The 22,942-nt window shown below is 34.9% G+C and overlaps 1 long non-coding RNA gene and 1 other non-coding gene across 2 annotated transcripts in view; both read right to left on the reverse strand.

Annotated features, from left to right (window-relative positions):
* The window catches only part of LOC122425631, a 155,989-nt gene that overhangs the window by 116,853 nt on the left and 16,194 nt on the right, over window positions 1-22,942 (reverse strand). The gene's annotated exons all lie outside the window — the stretch shown is intronic.
* On the reverse strand, window positions 11,635-11,741 carry LOC122425965. The gene has a single exon (XR_006265105.1). It is a non-coding gene; the product is annotated as a U6 spliceosomal RNA (small nuclear RNA).

A 22,942-nucleotide genomic window follows, 5' to 3' on the forward strand; every position in this document is an offset into this window, starting at 1 on the left:
GCATGTCACTGTTTTTATTTCCTTCAGAACTTCCTCCTGGACTTCAGGGTAAAGTCAACATTATTTAATGTAATACAGAAAGTTTTCCATGTTCTGCTCAACCTTATCATTTCATAGTCCAAGGTCCAATATTAAATCTTTATTCTTTAATCTAAATCTTTATTTCTGAAAATACTGTATTTGCTTCGGTTTTCCTCTATACACAGGCTTCCCTTGATACCTAGATCAAAAGATCATCACAAATTGTCTAAAGTAATTATGTTATACCTCTAAGATTCAGCTCAAGTTATATTCCTCTATAACTTTCCTGAAATACTCTTTTTATCTGGTATTTCATGTGTTCCCACAATAATCTGACCATGGGTCAGTTTTCATACTTGTGTCAAATAATCTCCTCAGTTCCCTTCCAGACGCATGTTCCAGCCTGCTCTACCTACTGAGAGGCTGATCTTTGTACAGCCAACTTCATTTGGCTGCAGGTATGAGGCAGGAAAGAAAATGAGACTGCACCATTAGTTCCCTTTACTCCTTTCTTGCAGAGATATCTTGAGATGGATGCATCCAAGAATACATTCTCTTTTTTCTTCACCTCCCAGAAACCTTTGTACTTGCATTTTCAGGTCTGGAAGTATTGACGATGCAAGATATTTTAATCCCGGTCTACTATACCATCACTAATGATTCTTTTCACCTTAATTTCATCATTACAAATGATTCCTTTCTTAATTTTCTTTCTAAATTCCCAGTTTGAGAGTGCCAAGTGTTTCTTTCTAGGTACTTGACAATACATAACACAGTGTGTATCAGTCAAAATAGATTTGGTTTCTACTCTAACTGGAGAAAGGTTCTATGTCTATGTCTATGTTTCTATTATATTCAAGCCAGGGAAAAGAAAATCTGGCAAATCACATAGGAACTGTTAAAGCTTCTGCTCAGAAGTGACATATAGGATTTCTGCTTAATAATTTAACAGCCAAATCAAGGCCCTGGTGATATGCACATTTAAGGAAGGAAGTACAAGAAACGGGAATTATATTTTATAATATAATGACTTTTCAAAATCTCTCAGATAAAACTGGTAAGCATTTTAAGGGAAAGGTCTTACTTCCCTTCAACTTCATATCCACATGATGTAGCACTGTATTTAGCCAGTAACAGAAAATTAAGTAAATGTTTACTGAACAATAAAATTGCTTTGCTCTATACAAAAAACACATAGAAATTAATAAAATAATCTGAATCATAGTTATTTCTGAACAGATTTATTAAATTTAGATTTAATAGAATATAACAATCAGATTAAAAAGTTTATCCTGCTATTTTCATAATATAAATGAGCCAAAATACCTCCACAAAACCCTATGATTTGGAGTAAAAAAACATTCTCTGGAGATTTTGATGTTCAATGGGACAGGCACTGGATTTGTGATTAGGACATCTGGGTTTTAAGGTCAGTTCAAAATAATCACTACATGGCTTTAGGCAAGTGTTCACACTCAAAAGTTTCATTGTCTCACTTGAAAATTTGTCGTTGTTGAAAATTGTAGATATTTTAAAATTTAAAAGCATTTTCAGATTTATTTTGAATTTTAATGTAGCATAATTATCTTAATGGAAACTGATAAGGAGTGAGCAACTTGAAATGCTATCATTTTTATGATCAAAATGATGACATTGTATGACTTTAAAGCTCATGCTTTAGATGAGGTATAGACATAATAAGGGAGTCCATATTGCAATACATCTCAGTCTGTACTGAATGGGACAGCATCTCTTGCCTTCCAGCTATGCCTTTGGCATGGATGAGAAAAGATGTATACTCTGAAGACTGGTTTTAAAAATAAAGGATTGAAGAACTCTTTTCAAAATTGGTTTGAAGGTGAACCTATTTTTTAATTTTTATTTTATATTGGGGGAGGGATATATTAGGAGTTTGGGATAGACTCTTATGTGCTGTTTTAAAGTATAGCAACGTTGGTGATTATATGCAAAAAAAAATGCCTTTAACCTCTGAGATCAGACAAGATTGGCAAGTGTGTTCAGGATGGTATGATCATAGAAAAAACAATGTGCTTATTCCTCCTTTCTCATTATGTAAGAACAATATTTGCTTTGATTTCTATGATGTAAGTTGATCCATTCAGGAAAGTAGCTGTTACTGTTTTGTGTTTTACTGAACAACTGTGAATGTTTAAAGATCCATAATTGTTTTTGATTATAGTCCATGATAATAGGACAATCCCACCTGAATTAAAATGCCCATAGGGGCTTCCCTGGTGGTTCAGTGGTAAAGAATCCACCTGTCAGGGCAGGAGACATGGGGCATCCCTGAGCTGGGAGGATCCCACATGCCATGGAGCAACTAAGCTCAGTGAGCAACAACTATTGAGCTTGTGCTCCAGAGCCTGGGAGCAGCAACTACTGAGCCCATTTGCTGCAACTGCTGAAGCCCATGATCTCTAGAGTCCGCGCTCCACAACAAGAGAAGCCAACACAGTGAGAAACCCGCAAACCTTAAATTCAGAGAAGCTCCCACTCTTTACAACTAGAGAAAGCTCACGAGCAAGGAAGACCCAGCACAAAGATGAATAAATAAAATAAAATAATATATATATGTATATATATGTGCAAATATTTCCACTGGGCTATGTATCATGGCTGCAATAAATAGTCTAGGCTCTGATTTTGTATAACCCTATAACCTATACTATATTCATCATTCTTAGAGCCATCAGATCTATGCAATTTTTGTAAGCATATACAGGATACATTCAAGAGCACTTCAGTTTTATTTCAAGTGTTCCACCAAGACTTACCAAGTGAAGATTATTCTTAGGATAGATGCTCAGTTAACTGTGATTTTCTTTAGATTTTTAAACTAAACTTTTGATTATATAAAATGATTTGCTCAACTTTGAAGGGACTGAAGTATAAATATTGAAAGTTCAGCTTATGCCAGGATTGAAATTTCATGTTACTTTCCAGAGACTTAAATGGAATTATTGCCAGAGATTTTTAAAGAGAACAAAGAGCCTAAAATGTTAAAAAAAAATACACACACACACACACACACACACACACACACATATATAGTTTGAGTGAATAAACTAAAACCTCACAATGATCGTTTTAAAATAAATGCTTTTATAGACATTAAAAACATAACAAAAACTAGCCATATCATGCCATATCTTGTCATCCTAAATATATCCATAAAGCAAAAAATGTGACAGATTATGAAAAGAATTCAAACAAATTACAAGAATGACATGAAAGTTGTACCAAAATATCAAATCTGACCTCTTAATGAAAACAAAAGATCATTTTGAACAGTTTTTCTAAGAACTTGACATTTGTACTGCTCATTGTTAAGTGTCTAGCAATATAACTTGTTTTGCATAAATCTTGAATCTTGTAACTATGCTGAGCATGTTAATGATTTCTAATACACTTTTGTCTAATACTTTGGTTTTTCTATATAGAAGATATTTTCTTTTGAGAATAGAGATATTTTCACTTTTTCCTATTCTATCTATACATCTTTTTATTTTTCTTGTCTAATTACTCTAGGTTGAACTTTCAGTAAAATATTGAATAGAAGTGGCAAATGCCAACATCTTTCGCTTCTTTCTGGTATTTAGAGGGACACAGCTAGCCTTTTAAAACTTTATATAATGTTAGTGTGAGTTTTTCAGATGTAGTTTTTATCAAGTTGAAGAAATCTCTATTCCTGATTGAAGCTTTTTTTTTTTTTATCACAAAACGATGTTGGCATTTGATTTTTTTTCCTAAGTCTATATAGATAATCATGTGGCATTTGTCCTTTATTACATATATGTCACAGTACATTGATTGAGCATTACATTTTGAACCAATCTTACATTACTGGTCTTGCTCAGTTAGAGTTTGGAGCCTTCTAGGGTACACTGTGGCATGTGTGCAACTGTATATATATGTGTAGCCTTCTAGATTGCTATGAATATGTTGGAGCTTTACAAATCTCCTTATGGATATTTCATTTGCCAGTTTCTTAAGTTGTTTTTGTCAGTCTCTTTTTAGACCTACTTGTATTGCTATGTTTGACAGCTGCAATGTTAAACAATTGCCCTTGATAATTTTAGACAAATGCCCTGTGGGCAATCCTGTTTGCAAACAGTGAGTCTGTCAAAGACAGTCCCTGGGAATGGAGCTTGCAGCTGTGGTTGACACAGGTTAAATAGTGCTAGTTCTCTGGGGATGAAGATTTTGCGTAGCCCCCAGCTTGTTTTCCCTCCTCCGATGGCTGCTATACTGCTTGCTTTCACAGCAACTATAGTTGTTTCTCTGGCGGCTCAAGGGTAAAGAATCCGCCTGCAATGTGTGAGAACCCGGTTCGATCACTGGGTTGGAAAGATCCCTGGAGAAGTGCATGGCAACCCATTCCAGTATTCTTACTTGGATAATTCCCACGGACAGAAGAGCCTGGTGGGCTACAGTCCATGAAATTGAAAAGAATCTGACAGGACTGAATGACTAAACTCAGCACATAATTGCAAGACTGTTGGTTTTTGAGGGCTGGGATTAAGAAAGGTTAAAACAAAATAAAAGTCACTCTTCTTACCAGATTTAGCACTTTTTCTTGAATAATTAGATTGTTAAAAGCTTTTTGTTACTTCTCAGTTCAGTTCAGTTCAGTCACTCAGTTGTGTATACTCTTTGCAACCACATGGACGGCAGCACACCAGGCTTCCCTGCCCATTACCAACTCCCAGAGCTTGCTCAAACTCATGTCCAAAGAGTTGGTGATGCCAATCAACCAGTTCATCCTCTGTTGTCCCTTTCTCCTCCTGCCTTCAATCTTTCCCCTCATTAGGGTCTTTTCAAGTGAGTCAGCTCTTTGCATCAGGTGGCCAAAGTACTGGAGTTTCAGCTTCAACATCAGTCCTTCCAATGAACACCCAGGACTGATTTCCTTTAGGATGAACTGGTTTGATCTCCTTGCAGTCCAAGGGACTCTCAAGAGTCTTCACCAACACCACAGTTCAAATGCATCAATTCTTTGATGCTCAGCTTTCTTTATGGTCCAACTCTCACATCCATACATGACTACTGGAAAAACTATAGCTTTGACTAGACGGATCTTTGTCGGTAAAGTAATGTCTCTGGCTTTTTAATATGCTGTCTAGGTTGTTAAATCTCAGAGTTTTTTGAAAGTTGTTTTTTGATAGTTTTGCCAGTGTTTAATTGCTTTTACTTAAAAGTGGATTTTCAGAGGTTGTTATTCTGCCATTCCAAAAGTTACCATCCTGGTTTTCTTATCAAAGGACATCTATTTTATGTAAATTGGAGTACTCTGTTTATCTTACATATTTGAATTATTTCTCCTGGAAAATACAGGGAAAACACTGGTGATAGAATATGGAGAAGAGAAAAGAGGCAAGATAAGACCTTGAAGAAATATTTCAACTAATAGAGATGTATAGGAAATTTAGTAGAATAAAGCAAGAGAGATGATGAGACCAGGGAGGTAGCAGGAAAACCAGGAGATTATGTCACCATTAAAGCTACAGGCCAAAAAAAAATGTGTATAATATGAAGAAGGGGCATTTTTTAAAGGCCACTGAAAGGTCAAGTAAGATGAGTTCCGAAACATCCATTGACTTTGAACGTGATGCCACTGAACTAAGTATTCCTATTGAGTAATGGTAGCACTGTGGATTTTTCATACAGTGTAAATGTAAAAATGAATGGGGAGCACAGACAAATATTTAAAGAAAATCAACTTTAAAAGAGAGTTGGGGGATAAGAAGGTGTCTGAGATACTAGGTTCAAATATCTATAACTTTCTTTAAAAAATTAAGATTTTGAGATCTTCTGACTTCCCCCTCCAATATATATATATATATTCATATAACACACCCTATGCACTTTTATTATTAAACTGGGTAATGAAAGCATGTTTTTTGTTCTTTTCTAATTATATAATGATTCCCCTTTAGCTGTCATTACATGAAGTATATATACCTATATATATTACATCACATACATATACATTACCTATACACATACATACACACATATATGCATACATATATTACATATATACATATATATTACATTACATGAAATGTGTGTGTGTGTGTGTATATATATATATATATATACACATACATATAAAACATGAAACAAAGATTCTTTGCGACCCCATGGACTATACAGTCCATGGAATTCTCCAGGACAGAATGCTGGAGTGGGTAGTCTTTCACTTCTCCAGGAGATCTTCCCAACCCAGGGATAAAACTCAGGTCTCCTGCATTGCAGGTGGATTCTTTACCAGCTGAGCCACAAGGGAAGCCTGAGAATACTGGAGTGGGTAGCCTATCCCTTCTTCAGCAGATCTTCCTGACCCAGGAATCAAACTGGGGTCTCCTCCATTGCAGGCAAATTCTTTACCAACTGAGCTATCAGAGAAGCCCAGTATATTTCAGAAGTGCAATAAAATTCTATTAGATTTCTTACCACAAATACAATTAGACATGTATTTGACTTGAGCTCTGTAACAGACTCATAAATAATACTTAATACTATCTTTGATATTTTTCCTATGAGAAATTAGTCTACTGGTCAACAAGCTCATGCCTAGGCACATCTATATGCCTTTAGGCAACAACTTTCCTAGAAAGTTTTTTAAAAAGCTTAGTAGAGGCAAGTAGTTCAAAAATGGCTGAATTCTGTCAATACTATATACAAAGTTTAGATACCAGCAGAAGAAATTAACTAAAGTTTCATATAATCTCTCCTCTTGGCTTGCCAGAATTCCTATGATATGTTTTATATTAGAGGATAAGTAATTGAAACACCAGGGCTTCCCTGGTGACTCAGGCGGTAAACAATTTGCCTGCAATGCGGGAGACCTGGGTTGGATCCCTGGATCAGAAGGATTCCCAGGAGAAAGAAATGGCAACCCACTCTAGTATTCTTTCCTAGAGAATTTTATGAACAGAGGAGCCTGGCAGGCTACAGTCCTTGGGGTTGCAAAGAATTGGACAGACTGAGTGATTAACACTTTCACTAGCTGCATGACCATCAATAAGTTATTTTATACATTTATATCCCAGCTTCAAATTTAATACAAAAATTATAATTTTCTAAAGTGTTCCTGCATGAATCAAAGACTACACAAATATTAGATATTTTTATTATTATCATTATCATAAAACTCTATTCATCAAAAAGAAATTTGCAACTTATAGCTAGCTTATTTATTATTTGCTAAATTTCTTTTGTATCAATAATCATTATGGATATAATCTTACCCTGCTAAGCCAGCATGTACTCTTGTGTATGATTATGAAATCTTATCAAACCACTGAATATTACAGGTGAAAGCTGAAATTTTGGTGTCAGAATTTATACTTATAAATTTTGGATTTGCCACTTAATAACTCTGCTACACTGATCAAGCTACTTACCTTCTCTCTGCCCCAAGTTAATAATCTTTAAAATAATAATAATTACATTATAGAGTATAATGTGGATTAAATAGGTAAGTATATGCAAAGAAGAATTAACAATAATGTCAACAATAAATTTAGCTTTGATAACTTGGAAACACTTTAGACAGAAAAGTAAATATTCTTCATGAGAAATTAAAGTTATTTCAAATAAAAATGGTATTTTCTTCTTACTTTGATCTTAAAGAGGAACACAGAATTTGGTCAAAAAATGTGTCCATTTGGAAAAAATCCTATAAACTGATTTATATTTGTAAAAGCTTGGAAATGTAACCATAATACTTCAGAAAATGGTCAAACTTCAGAATTTTCAAAGTAGTCTCAAAAAGTCTTTTTCACTATATTACTACTAAAATAATATATGATTTTTCCATTTTTATTTTGCAGGCTAAATTTTTGACATCTTTATTGAGATGTAATTTACATATTGGGCTTCCCTGGTGGCTCAGTGTTAAAGAATCCATCTGTCAAGCAAGAGACATGGGTTTGATCCCTGGGTCTGGATGATCCCCTGGAGAAGGAAATGGCAACCCACTCCAGTATTCTTGCTGGGTAATCCCATGGACAGTGGAGTCTAGTGGGCTACCGTCCATACCATAGGGCTACAAAAGAGCTGGACAAAACTTAGAGACTAAAGGACAACAACAATAGTTTACATCCCATAAAATCCAAGCATTCAAAATGTTCAATTCAGATTGTTTTTAGTTTATTCACAGAATTATGCAACCACTACCAATATCAATTAAGGCATTTTCACCTGCAAAAGAGAAGCCTTGTGCCCCTTGGCAGTAACTTCTGTTTCTCTCCAACTGCCCCTCCAGCTCTCTTACCATTAATATACTTTCTGACTCTGTAGTTGTAAGCTGTTTCATCTAAAATAGTAGGCAGTTAACTTTTTTTAACTGCAGCCTGATGTGCTGCAGTCCATGGGGTCACAAGGAGTCAGACATGACTGAGCAACTGAACTGAACTGAACTTTTTTAAAAAAGGAAATACTTAAATATGAAAGGGTTAAATATTGCAAAAACCTAGGAGTGAAATCTCACTGAAATCTAGCTTCTGTTCATTTTGAGAAACTATACACATTTTTCTAATAGAGGACTGTATTAAATTCAGAAGGCTCAAGGTTAAGAATTCTGTGTACATCTCAATAACACTGGGACAGGTTACATCACGACCATATTAAAGAAATAATTCTGTTTTGGCATTGGGCATGATTTACCACATCACACTCTTTTAAAATGCAAATAAGGTCGCTTGACTTTCCATGTGGAGAATATTAAGACAGCAGTTGGATTTAGACCAAAAAAATAAAATAAAATGCAAGCAGCAGTGTAAGTAGCATGAAATCACAATCCATGCTAAAAATATTTCAGAGAGCTCACCAATAAATTCCTCAGTGTATGGTCCTTTTAGAGGTTATGCGTGACATGACAACTCTGGTTAATTTTATCCAATTTCACACTACAATAATTTACTTTTTAAAATATATTTATTTATTTTCATTTATTTGGCTGTGATGGGTCTTAGTTGCAGCATGTGGGATCTAGTTCCCTGACCAGGGAATGAACCTGGGCCCCCTGCATTGGGAACATGGAGTCTTAGGCCACTGGACCAGGGAAGTCCCCTAATAATTTCTTTTAATTTTGATTCTCTCTGAACAATCAGTGGCCTCCAATATTATATGCATCTATATTTCATTATTACTTGAAAAACTGATTATTGCTTTACTTTTTAAATTTAGAGGCATCCACTTGCAACTGTTAACATAAAAAAAAAAATGAAATGAAGTCGTTCAGTCGTGTCTAACTCTTTGCGACCCCATGGACTGTAGCCCACCAGGCTCCTCTATCCATGGAATTCTCCAGGCAAGAATACTGGAGTGGGTTGTCATTTCCTTCTCCAGGGGATCCTCCCAACCCAGGGATAGAACCCAGGTCTCCCACGTTGCAGGCAGACGCTTTAACCTCTGAGCCACCAAGGAAGCTGTTAACATACTCCTATACATTTATATTTGTATGTATTCAAAAGATATAATAATGAATAATATCTTTAATCATCTTTAGCATGTATATGCCATTCTATTGTTTAAATAATACAAAATCTATATTGATTTATTAAACAAACATAGATTTACTGGAGTATGACTGACAAAATTGTATTTAGGGTGTACAACATGATAATTTGATATATGTTTATACTATAAAAATGATTACTACAATAAAAGTCATTAACACATCTATCACGTCAGATAGTTATCTTTGTGTGTGTGTGTGTGTGTGTGTGTGTGTGTGTAGTGAGGATGCTTAAGATCTATTATATTAACAAATTGTAAAGTATATTTCATTTTAAATGTCACCATGCTGTATATTAGATCTCCAGAATGTATTCATCTTATAGTTGAAAATTTATACATTTTGGCCAATACCTCCCCAATTTCCCCACTCCCTAATACTCTTCTACTGTTTCTATTAGTTCAACTATTTTAGCTTCCACATATACATGAAATCATGCAGTATTTCTTCTAATATATCTTGTTTATTTCACTTGGTAAAATGCCCTCCAGGTTCATCCAAGTTGTTGCAATTGGCAGGATTTCATTTTTTTTTTTCAAAGTTGGAATTTTACATCTATACATTTGTTGTTGGTGGTGGTGTTTAGTCGTTAAGTCATGTCCAACTTTTGCAACCCCATGGACTGTACCCTGCCAGGGTCCTCTGTCCATGGGATCTCTCAGGCAAGAAACATAGAGTGGGTTGTTATTTCCTTCTGCAGGTGATCTTCTCGACCCAGGGACTGAATCCGAGTCTCTTGCATTGGCAGGCGGATTCTTTATGACTGAGCCACCTATATTCTACCTATTCTTTATCCATCAAAGGACACTTAGGTTGTTTCCATACTTGGCTATTGCAAACAATGTTGCAGTTAAACATGGGAGGGCATATATATCTTCAAGATAATGATTTAATTTATTTTGGATATATATGCAGAAGTGGGATTGCTAGACCATATAATAGTGGTATTTTTTAATTTTTGAGGAAACTCCATACTGTTTCCCATAACGGCTATAACAATTTACATTCTACCAACTGTGCACAAAGGTTCTCTTTTTTCTTATGCCTTTACCAACACCTGTGATCTTTTTTAACTTTTTAAAAAACAGTCAACCTAAGTGGTATAACATGATATCTCACTGTGATTTTGATTTGCATTTCCCTGATGACTAGTGATTGATGCAGAAATATATATATTTTATGTATTCAAATTATATAATAGTGCATTGATTATATACCTATATAATCATCTGGGCATGTATATATCATTTCATTATTCTAATAATATAAACTCTGTGCTTTAGTATATCATGGCTCATTAGATTATAGCAGCTCCTATTACTGCCTTATCCCTAAAATAATTAGTCTGATGTTAGTTAGGACCTAAAAAGATAAATGCCATAAGCAACAAAAAATATAACTTCTGGCTTAATTATGTCCTGGTGTTTGGAAAGCATTTGTAATTGTTTAAAAAAGTAAAAAATGTATTTAAATCAATTTAAAAGCACTAAATACTAACTGGTAAGGGAAATAAATTCAGTATTTACAAAACAATGCCTCACTTTTTCATACCAAACTAATATACTGCAAGTATCTTATTTGTACAAAAAGGAGGCACTTCAATATTTCGAAAAGTACAAAATGTAACACTAAAACAATTGGAAGGGAAGGTTTTATAGTAAAATATTTGAATAACAATTTTTTCCTCTGGAAAAAATATGTGATACTCCCTTATCACACAGAGTATCACACGTTCTCTGGAAGGAAGTGGCACTAAAGAAAATAATGATGGAATACCACAATTTGGATCTAAATGGAATTTAGTATTTGACCATAAATCGATTCTTGATTTTGCTACTATTTACTTATCTATATGGCCGTGAAAAAGTCATTACTTTTTTTTTTTTGAGTTGAAGGATAATTGCTTTACAGAATTTTGTTGATTTCTGCCAAGCACCAACATGAATCGCCATAGACCTCCCTCTGAACCTCCTTTTCAGCTCCGCCATCCCACCCCTCTGGGTTGTTTCAGAGCCCCTGTCTGAGTTCCCTGAGGCACACAGCAAATTCCCATTGGCTATATATTTAAGAATATGAACTGCTTCAAGAATTTGCAAGTCATCCTTTCACAGGAGCCATGCTAATTTCCTCTGTACCATTCTAATTTTAGTAGATGTGCTGCTGAAGTGAGCACAATGGAATGTTTCATTATTTATCTGAAAACCAGGAACACTACACTCTTTGATTTAATAACTTAACTGACATACCAACACAAAGGATTATAAATAAACACTTACATGGTCTTTCATTTGATCCTTCTTAATATTGACTGAAGTAGGCAGAGAGCAGTACCTACTTTTACTGTCTTGAAAATATGAAATACGAGTCCATGCCCTTGTTTGTCCTTATTTTATAAGAAAATAAATTAAAAGACCTAGTTAAAAACAAGGTCTACTGATATTTGGCTTACTGCGTTCCCACTGCATGCTCAAGTTACCTTAGATTATTATTACAAACTATAACTTATACATGATTCCTATTTGAGCAGTTAGAAAGAGTTGGAAAATCCATTTATAACCAATGGAAAAAATGCTCATTGAGCTGCTGCAAAGTACTTTTATATGACATTAGTTGAAATCTATTTAGAAAAAAAAAACATGCTTCTTCTGTAAGTGGAGATTTGTGTTAAATCCTCTTGCTTGGATTATTATCTATTCTCCAACCAGCCAAATAACTACATCCTTCATAATTTATGGGATTTATTTAATTACCCTGTATATCAGTCCTCATTGATATAGAATAATGTCTGTTCTTTATTATATTTTAACTCATGTTTTGATTTTGTTCTCACTTACTCTAAGGGAAGAGGGTATGACCAGTGTGTTCTCTTGGCAAAACTCTATTAGCCTTTGCCTTGCTTCATTTTGTACTCCAAGGCCAAATTTGCCTGTTACTCCAGGTATTTCTTGACTTCGTACTTTTGCATTCCAGTCCCCTATGATGAAAAGGACATCTTTTTTGGGGTGTTAGTTCTAAAAAGTCTTGTAGGTCTTCATAGAACCATTCAACTTCATCTTCTTTAGTGTTACTGGTCGGGGCACAGACTTGGATAATCGTGATATTGAATAGTGTGCCTTGGAAACCAACAGAAATCATTCTGTCGTTGACTCATTTGAAAAGATCCTGATGCTGGGAAAGATTGAGGGCAGGAGGAGAAGGGGACGACAGGGGATGAGATGGTTGGATGGCATCACCGACTCAATGGACATGAGTTTGGGTAAACTCCGGGATTTGGTGATGGACAGGGAGGCCTGGCGTGGTGCAGTTCATGGGGTCGCAAAGAGTCAGACACGACTAAGCGACTGAACTGAAGTGAACTCTAAGGGAGTATCACACATTTTGGAAGCTAAAATTTGTTAAAAGCTTACTTTCACATTCAGAAATAACATATCAAATATTGGTGACATGCTAGGAAGAACACTAAAGTTGGAATCAGATGTTTAAGATTATGTCCTTTCTCTCCCACAAGCCAGTTTTACGTCTTTGAGTCCCTATTTTCTCATTCTGTACATAAGGGAGTTGGGACACATTTGCCTTTGACATCCCTTCTAACTCCACAAGTCTCTGATATTTTGAAAATAATTAGATCATTGTGGGGAAAATATAATGGTATTTTTCATACACTCAGTTTAGCACTTACTCAAACAGTCTAGCACTTCTCCCTGAGATTTCATGATTTTTTTGTAACTTTAAAATATTTATTTATTTATTCCTTGAGCTGAGGGGGGAAAGAGAAGTTAAAGAAATTAAAGACAAAAAGGTTTGCTTTATAAATAAAATAGATATCAAACAGGTAGAAAATGTTTTTTAATGAGAATCCTTATCTTCTTTGCAAATTACATAAATACAACACAAAGGAAGAGTTTTTAGATGCTCTGCTACTTAGTTAAATCATCTGCCTCATATATTAGTTTTCACTTTCTTTTTTCATAGATTTAACATTGTTATGGGTTCAAAAGGATTATCCCCATTTCTTTTATTCTTTCCTCACTATTAACAAGACAGTTACACATTTTTAGCTTCAAGATACTATTAGAAAATGTGTACACATACACAAAAAAATACTATTAGAAAATGATTCCTTTTATTATATAAATTAAATGAACACTATTTTGCTGGCTTGAGTTTATTTTAAGCTGATGTGTCCACCTTAAGTGTATACTTTTTCCGTCTTATTATTTTATACAATTCTGTATTTTCTGAAGATCTTCCATATGAGAAAGAGGATATAAATTCTGGTAAGTTCTAGGTAGATTTCCCTTAATCTACTTCAGGAATCCCCACGTGTTCAGCCAGACTATGCAGAATATGCTCGGCTATATGGAATATCCTGTTTTGGCAGGAATTCAATTTTGGGGGAAGCAGGGGCAGTTCTCTTAACAAGCTCTCTTTTAAGGTGAACCTTTGCAGCAACCAGTGGCAGCGTCCCAAATCATTAAGAAAGCTTCCACACCTCTCTTCTCTCCTATGTAATACTTTTGTCAAATAAATATCATCATTCCTTAACTTCTGCTTTTTTACTGAAATAATATATTTTTAAGATATCATGACAAATAAAATTATATTTTTTAAATATAATTTGGTCTGCCAACAATACTCTTAAATGATGACACATACAATAAAATACTCAGGTATAGGTCAAATACTTCGTTTCCAAAGGGTGATCCATGACCAGAATCATTGGCAATACCTGACGTAATTGTCAGAAAGCACAAATTTAGAACAGAGCTACAGAATCAACAGCACTGCTATACTAGATATACTTCTATCTTCCCTAGGCAAATCATAACAAAGATTATACTTAATGTTGAACTCTTAGAAACTACAATAAAACATGTCCTCATACTGAAAGAAACAATCTAAAATCTTTTGCACATAAATTATAAATTTGTCACAATTTGTCATGCTACTTAAATATGAGAATTTTAACTATTTTTCTGAACCCTCTTTTATGTTATTTTTCTTTGAAAAATTACTGTGTGTCTCATATAAAATGTTATATTAACTATATCATTTATTTTGTCAATTATAACATTCTTAATCTACTATGGGTCAGAAAATTAGATAGTATATTATAATTAAATGATAAACTAAATAAGCTTTCAATTAGGCCTAAAATATTCTTTCAGCTAGTAAATTGTATACATGAATAAGATGACAATATTGTGACTGAATAAGAATGTATAGTTTCCTTATTCCCTTTTACTCAGAATGAGGAGTCTTAAATAAATGATATCTAAGAAAATGAAGTTTTAAATGAAACAATAATTATTATCATTTACTGTTGTGACCTTAAATGATTTAAATAGTATACTATGTTTTTTTAATATCAATATTCTAATAGAAACTGTCATTCTATTTATAATCATCTCTAGATATAATTTTAAAACACTCATTAATTCTGTCTTTATTCTGATCTTATTACAAATTAGAACCTAGAAACATAGGCCCTAGTAGAACAATTGAAATAAAGAAATGACTAGCCTCAATATCAATGCTTTTATATTGCCGTGAAGATAATTTTACCTAGAACATAAAGCTGATTTCCTGCCAGATAAAAATTCCAATTATGCCACATAATATATAACTTGTACCACATAATTGCACAGTTCTGAAAAAACAGAATACTTATATTAAATCAAATGAAATCGTATTAGAAACTAATCAAGTTTTATTAGGAATCTTTTCAAAACTACTTTTTGAATGATTAAACTACTTTATTGATAGGTAAAAATGACTAAAATGACAACTAGAAGTATTGCTTAAAATATATTGCCTTGCCAAGATTAAACATGGACACTCAATTGAATTCCTTCTTTCAGCTCTGCAGTTATCTTGGAAAATCTGAAATAATGAATCTTATGAAAACACAAACACCTCTTTAAGACACAGTTGTATCAGAAAACACTACAGTAGTCATAAGATAATTTCACCTGCTTACTAACTCAATTATGTTTTTATTTTAATTTTGTTATAAAAGTCATTTCAGAAAATATTTAGAAGAGAAAATGTAAAGCAAGTTTAACTTAAACCAATTTTCTCTTTTGAATTGGAAAATGAGTGGAAATAGTAAAAGGTTTGGCAGGAAGCAAGGGATATAATACAGACTTGGATCTATTTAGTTCATCAGCCCTTACTCACCTTTTTGCATTACAGCATTTTGCATCACACCCACAATAATGAGCTGAAATAATTAAAGATGTGATGAAGCAGCACAATGTAAGAGCCAGGTAAACTGTAGAAACTCTCTCAGATTTTTATTATGCAGTTGTATGTAAATGGCAATGTATTTTCTAGCTGAAAATATATAAGTATATGAAATATTTGCAAATAATCATGCCCCAAATATTCTCCAATAAGTTGACTGAGTTAAATATTATCACTCTAGGTTTAAAATGGCAAAAAAAGTTCAACATCAGGTTTCTAGTTTTGCATATAAGGAAGTAAGAAATCACAACTTTATCTTAACAACAAGTAAAAAGCTGAGTTGATGGAAAAAATCAACAACTCTTCTTGGATCTGTAAGAGAGGTAAGAAAACAGGGTAAACTGCTGTTCCAAGATTGGAGAGATAGGTGGATACAGGGAGTCATGGCTTAGAGGCACAGAGATTCTGCTAAGGTAGGAAAGCCTCCACTGTAACTGATGAATCGTGAGTGCCTCGGTCTGAAAGTTAAAAACTCCAGAGGACTCATTCGTAGAAGGTGCTCCACAATATTGTGAGACATTCCTCTTGGAGCTGGAGCAGGTTCTCACAGTAAATATCAGAAAAAATATTCCATTGTAATTTCTGTAAGGAGAGGGCAAACGAACCATTCTGAAATATAACAGCACATGCTGTTCTGTTCAATGAAGTCTGCTCTTAGGAGAAACTAGTGAACCAAAGCCTAACCCGCTGGGGTATTAATCAGAGTTTAAATGATTTCGGGTAAGTGAAATACGAAACTCTAGTCAGCTCCATGTGGAAAAAGGGAAACACCAACGCCGTCCACTCTAACCATCTACTCTCACACTAAGTATGAAGGGAAAAAAAACCTGAGAAACACCTGTGACGTTCACTGTCCAGAGGCTCAGGCTGACTGAAAAACGGAGCCCTAACTCAGTACTACAGAATGTTTCTCCTTCCCCTATATCTCACCACCACATTACTATTTATAGCATTTCCTTTACCTAATATGCCTGGCTACTGAGAAAAAAATTACAAGGCCCATTAAGAAGCAAAAGACACAATCTGAAGAGACAGAGAAAGCGTCAGAATCAACTACGGTAGGGATGCTGGAATTTTCAGGCCAAGAATAAGTATGATTAATACTCTACTGAATAAAATAATATACAATAACAAATGGATCATGTAAGCAGAAAGATGAAAGTGTTAAGAAAGGATTAAAGAGAAATATCAAAGGACAAAAACACTGTAACAGAGACGAAGAATGTCTCTGGTGGATTCACTATTAGATGGGGCATGTCTGAGGAAAGAATCTCTGAATTTGAGGTTACCTCAACAGATCTTCAAAACTAAAAAACAAAGTGAACAACATCTAGAAAAAGGAAACAAAACAGAATATCTAAAGACTTTGGGACAAAACCAAAAGGTGTATCATTCATGTAATAGGAATATCAGAAGAAGAACAAGAATAGGAATAGAAGAAATAATATGTGAAATAATATGACAATTTCCCTCAAATTAATTAATGTCAGACACCAAACTACAGATTCAGTAAGCTAAGAGAAATCAAGGAGGATAAAATACCAAAATAAAACAAACAAAAAAATAAAAACAAGAAACACATCTAGACATATCACTTTCCAACTACAGAAAATAAAGACAAAGAATAAATTTGGAAAAAATTCTGAAGTAGCTAGAGGGGGGAAAATGACATATCTACATAGGGACAACAAAAAAGATTACATCGATTTCTCAGAAGCCATGCAAGCAAGAAGGTAGAGTGAAATATATAAAATATTGAGAGGAAAAAAAAGAAAAACACTAACAGAATTCCGAACACTGCAAAACTCTTCTTCAAAAGTGAAGGAGAATTAAAGACTGTCAGTTCAGTTCAGTTCAGATGCTCAGTTGTGTCCAACTCTTTGTGACCCCATGGACTGCAGCACACCAAACCTCCCTGTCTATCATCAACTCCCGGAGTTTACTCAAACTCATGCCCATGGAGTTGGTGATGCCATCCAGCCATCTCATCCTCTGTCCTCCCCTTCCCTTCCAGTCTTCAATCTTTCCCAGCATCAGGTTCTTTTCAAATGAGTTAGCTCTTCGCATCAGGTGGCCAAAGTATTGGACTTTCAGCTTCAGTATCAGTCCTCCCAATGAATATTCAGGACTGATTTCCTTTAGGATGGACTGATTTGATCTATTTGCAGTCCAAGGGACTCTCAAGAGTCTTCTCCAACACCATAGTTCGAAAGAATCAATTCCTCGGCACTCAGCTTTCTTTATGGTCCAATTCTCACATCCATACATGGCTACTGGAAAAAACATAGATTTGACTAGACAGACCTTTGTTGGCAAAGTAACGTCTCTGCTTTTTAATGTACTGTCAGACAAAACAAAAATTGAAGGTAACTGTTGCCAGTTAACCTGCCTTGCATTAAACATTAAAAGGATTTCTTTAGAAAAGAGAAAAATAATATAGGTCAGAAACTTGGAGCTGCATAAATAAGGAAGTACATAGAAGAAGGAATAAGTAAAGGTAAATTTTTTTTTAATTCTTAATTGGTAAAATATATAGGCTTGCCCAAAATATAATAACAGCTATGTGTATTTGATTATGTATGATTATATATATACTTCTTTCAAGTGAAATGAATAACATTAGAATGATAGTAATGACATAAGAGATGGGAGGGAGGAATTAGAATTATTTTATTACTGTAAGGCAATCACACTACCAAGAGATGGCACAGAGTTTTTTGAAAGTAGATGTGGGATAGCTGTAAATTTATATTGCACACACTTTTGCTTTAAGCTTGGATTCTGATCCCACTTCTCTCTTACTATTTAATTCTTACCACTTTAGGCACATCCAAATGCCAAACTGCCTTAAGAAACCAGATCTTTCTCTGAAGTCTACATTTATCATCATTTCCCTGAATTCCTGAAAGCCACCTATAGGGCAGTGTTACAGACAATGAGTTACTTCTTCACAAAGCAAAGGGGTTTATTTGGTCCTAGCAGCATAAGAGTAATCCAATGAAAAGTAGATATGTGACCAGGAATTATAAAAATTTTTTAAAAATAAATAAAGGTATTATATGAAGCTGATGTTCATAATGGGTTGGATTGAGTAACTAGAGTTTTAACACTTGAGAAAGTAAAAGGTTTCACATAAAACACAGAAATAAGAGAAAAGAATTTGCCAAGACAAAACAAGTTTTTCTCTTATTTTTGATATAAAGAGTAATACACTTTGCCTAAGAAATTGATTCTGCTCAATTTGTGAATAAAAAGATAAACATCACAAGAATAGTAATTTTTACTCTTTCCCCAAATTTAAGAAACTTAAAAGCAATTCTGGTTCATTTCTTTTTCACTCAGGTCCATGAGCGAGGAGGTCAGAAACTTGGCTTTGGAAACTCTCCCCTTAGATCCTCCACCTCTGTCATTGTTCAGGGGCACAGACTGCACACAGGAACATGTGAGCGGTCTTAAAGGATGGATGTGGAGGTGGTGTACATTATTTCCACTCAACTTTCATTTTACTGAGCTAGAACTAATCATATAGCCTTGGCTAATTCCAAAGTGACTGAAAATGAAGTTAAGTGCAGCCAAAATGAAAATGGGAAACAGATATCGATGTGTGCTTGCATTTTATGTTGGACACAAACTGGTCTTGCAAGAGGCACCATTTCTAAGACTCTCTTATTAATGTGCAAACCACTAGCATAAAACCAGGAGGAAAAATATGTACAAACTACTACCATGTTGCACAGTGAATGACAAACAAGATCTCTGTCACACACAGGAGTCACTGTAAAGATCAGCCAGCATTCAAAAGAATGTGAGATATAATTTCAAATAGCATTGCAAACCTGAGGATTTTTATTTGGGCCTGGGGGGTGCTTGAGCATGTGTGTCTGTGCGTGTGTATTTTAATTACTAGTTTTCCATAATTCCATGATGATTTAAAGTGAAGAGTTTTATGTGTATCTTTGAACACAACTTTTAAATCTGAACTAAAATCCACATTTTTGTGTTCTTCAGAAGCCTTTTAACTGCTGGAACATTAACATGTTCTACTGCTTGTCTGAGTGAAGGGGATTTGTGAAAGGGATGGATTCTGATCAGATCAACATCTACAGATGAGAGTGATGTAAAGGTCATTAAAGGGGAGAGTAATCACATCTGAGTTTTGTTTTGATTTTTTTTTTTTAAAGGATGTGGCTCCTGAAATGAGAAGTGAACTTGAACTTAGAGAAGTGAGTTTATATACTAGTTTATAGATTTACAAGCCCCATATACATAAATTCCCCTCCTTGGATCAAAGAAATTGTCATTTTCAGAGTATCAGCATAATTATATTTCTTCTTCACCCCAAAACACCATAGTCACTTATTTACCCTCAGCTCATCTGTAATGGTGCTGAAGTAGCCACTTGATGTGAAGATCCAGTTCATTGGAAAAGATCCTGATGTTGGTCAGGAACAAAGATTAGGGACAGGAGGAGAAGGGGGCAACAGAAGATGAGATGGTTGGATATCACCACCGACTCAATGGACATGAGTTTGATCAAACTCTAGGAGATAGTGAAGGATAGGGAAGCCTGGCGTGCTGCAATCCATGGGGTCACAAAGAGCCGGACATGACCTAGTGACTAAACAACATCTGTAAAGGTGGATAAAGCCCACACAGACTTGAGTATGACAGTGCAGGGCACAGAAATGTGGCAGAAATGGAGATGATTGTTGATGCATCTCGTGTGTCAGTGGTAAAGTCTCACCCAGTCCAAGCAGTGACTCCCGGTAAATGAACAGCAGTCCACAGGACTGGGAATTACTGAGCAAGTCACACAATGCTGACTGAATATATAAGTTTAAACCTGCATTTTTACACAATAATAAAAGGAGACCTCTAAAGGAGTGGTGGCTGAGATTGGGCTACTTGGGAATAGCTCTGTAGTCCTCCAGATAAAAGAATCTCTCAGGCTAGAGTTATCGTACAAAGGGACAGAGGAAAACAAAACACATTGTTAAGGGGAAAAATCTTTGATAATTTATATCCCTGAATAGGGAGAGAGAGTCAAGAAATTATTTCTGTATTTCAATGGATGATATCATCCTTCATTGTGACTCCGTCCTTTGGATAAAGAACACATTTTGTATGTGTGCTGACAGGTAGTTTTGTTTTGGTTGAGTTCTCTCTTGTCTCTCTCTCTTTTTTTTTTTTGCTGATTTCATTCTATTGCTATGAAACAGAGGTCTGAAAATTATGCAAATTGCTTTTGTAAATTTGTTATTACAGCCACTTATAAATCAGTTCAGTTTTCTTATGCTCTGTTTTTACCAACAAACTTTCCTTGAATGTTCCAGCATATCATTTGTAATGATAATAAAGAAAATATTATTGAAGCCTGTTTTGAACAAATATAGATTCAAAAGTCTATTTGAAAAGGCCGCTTTCCCCATTTTAAAAAGGAAATGACATAAAGTTCTTTTTAAGCAATAAGGCCCCTCAAAAACATAACTCAGTTGACAAAAGATTGATATGTACCTAATTTCTAAGAAAACTTCCTTTAGCAACAATATGAATAAATGCTGTGAAACCAGCAATGAGTAAGTTTATTGAAGTTGCTGTTGTCTAGTCACTGTCACGTCCGAGCCTTTTGTGACTCCAGGCCACCAGGCTCCTCTGCGCATGGGATTTCCCAAGCAAGTATATGGGAATGGGTTGCCATTTCCCATGGGGATCCTCCTGACCCAGGGTCAAACCTGCGTCTCCTGCAAGGGGATTCTTTACCACCGAGCCACCAGGGAAGCCAAGTTTATTGACAAGTTTGCACAGTTTTGTGTCAACATTTAGATAAAACTTTCACTTTAAATATTCATTCCCACTAGTTTTTTATGCCCAATATTTCAGTCCACCTTTGGTTCTGTTGGCTCGTATTCTATGAGTTGTATTTCACGCCTCTAAAGCATTCATTTTTATCTGGGGAGATCTCAACCACCAGAGAAAAGAAAACTTTCTAATGGCTACCATCTGAAAGATAATTTATAGTAGTGATGCAGTATTAGCAATTCAGAAGGGGCTTTCAATTAAAAAAAAATACATTAAAGGAAAGTGAACTGAAGGAAACAGGACATGTTGAGCAGTAAGTGTACCTGGGAGAGAAGAGCTGTCAACCCAAAATGAAAAACAGTAATAATTAAAGCAAAGTAAGAATCAGCGGTGTCTCCATGGCATATTCCTGAGGCTGTACTTTTAGAACATGACTATAAGAAATTAATCATTCCTCTGCCTGTAGATACATAACCTACTAAGACTTACTACTATATTTTAGTTGTTATGAACTTCTTTGGGGAAGGCCACTAAATACTGACACATACTCAGCTCCTTGGGAGGACAGTATATGTGTTTTTGTGCATTTCCATACAATCTCTAGCTCTTAAAATGTCTACAATTAAGTCTTTTTCTTTAGTACTGTGATGTTTCTATGCTAACTAACCAGATCAGGAGTGCAAAAAAGAGAAAAAGTACTTTCTTACTTAACTGTCATGAGCCAGGATTAGAAATATAATCAAATCTCTGGAGTCAAGTGAAGCTTATTGAAATCAATATTAATATAAAAATACAAAAAGATTATTATATGGTATCCAAAAGATGTAGGAGATGCACTGAAAAACAGGCTAAAGTAAGAAAAATGTGTAAAAGCCAGGTGGGTGATTCAATCTCCTGAATCCAGTTCCAAGGGTAAACTAGAGAGTATATCCTAACTGTTCCATGCTTCTGAACAGAGTTAGGTAAACAAAATACTTTGCAATTATTAGCAGCTAAACTGTTATACACATAGCAAGATGCTTTTTCTGAGTTCTTATGATCAAGTCTCAGAGTAAGGCCAGCACATCTTTAAGTCTTCTGTTCTTAGGACTCACAGCAACCTAAGAATAGGCACATCCATTTTGCCAACAGTGTAAAGTAGACCTTATGACCTTTACTTCTCCCTTCCCTTCTACGATGCTATTAGCAGGTTCTGTGCAACAGCCAAAGTCCCGTTAAAAGGCAGAAATGTGATTTTGATCTTTTTAGTTTCTCACTAAATTACAGAATCAGTTCTCTGGTTGTCAGCTGCTGACAATTTTATAACAGTTTATTTTTCAATACCTCTCT

This window comes from Cervus canadensis, chromosome 23 (assembly GCF_019320065.1).
Source record: "Cervus canadensis isolate Bull #8, Minnesota chromosome 23, ASM1932006v1, whole genome shotgun sequence".
Taxonomy (NCBI): Eukaryota; Metazoa; Chordata; class Mammalia; order Artiodactyla; family Cervidae; genus Cervus; species Cervus canadensis.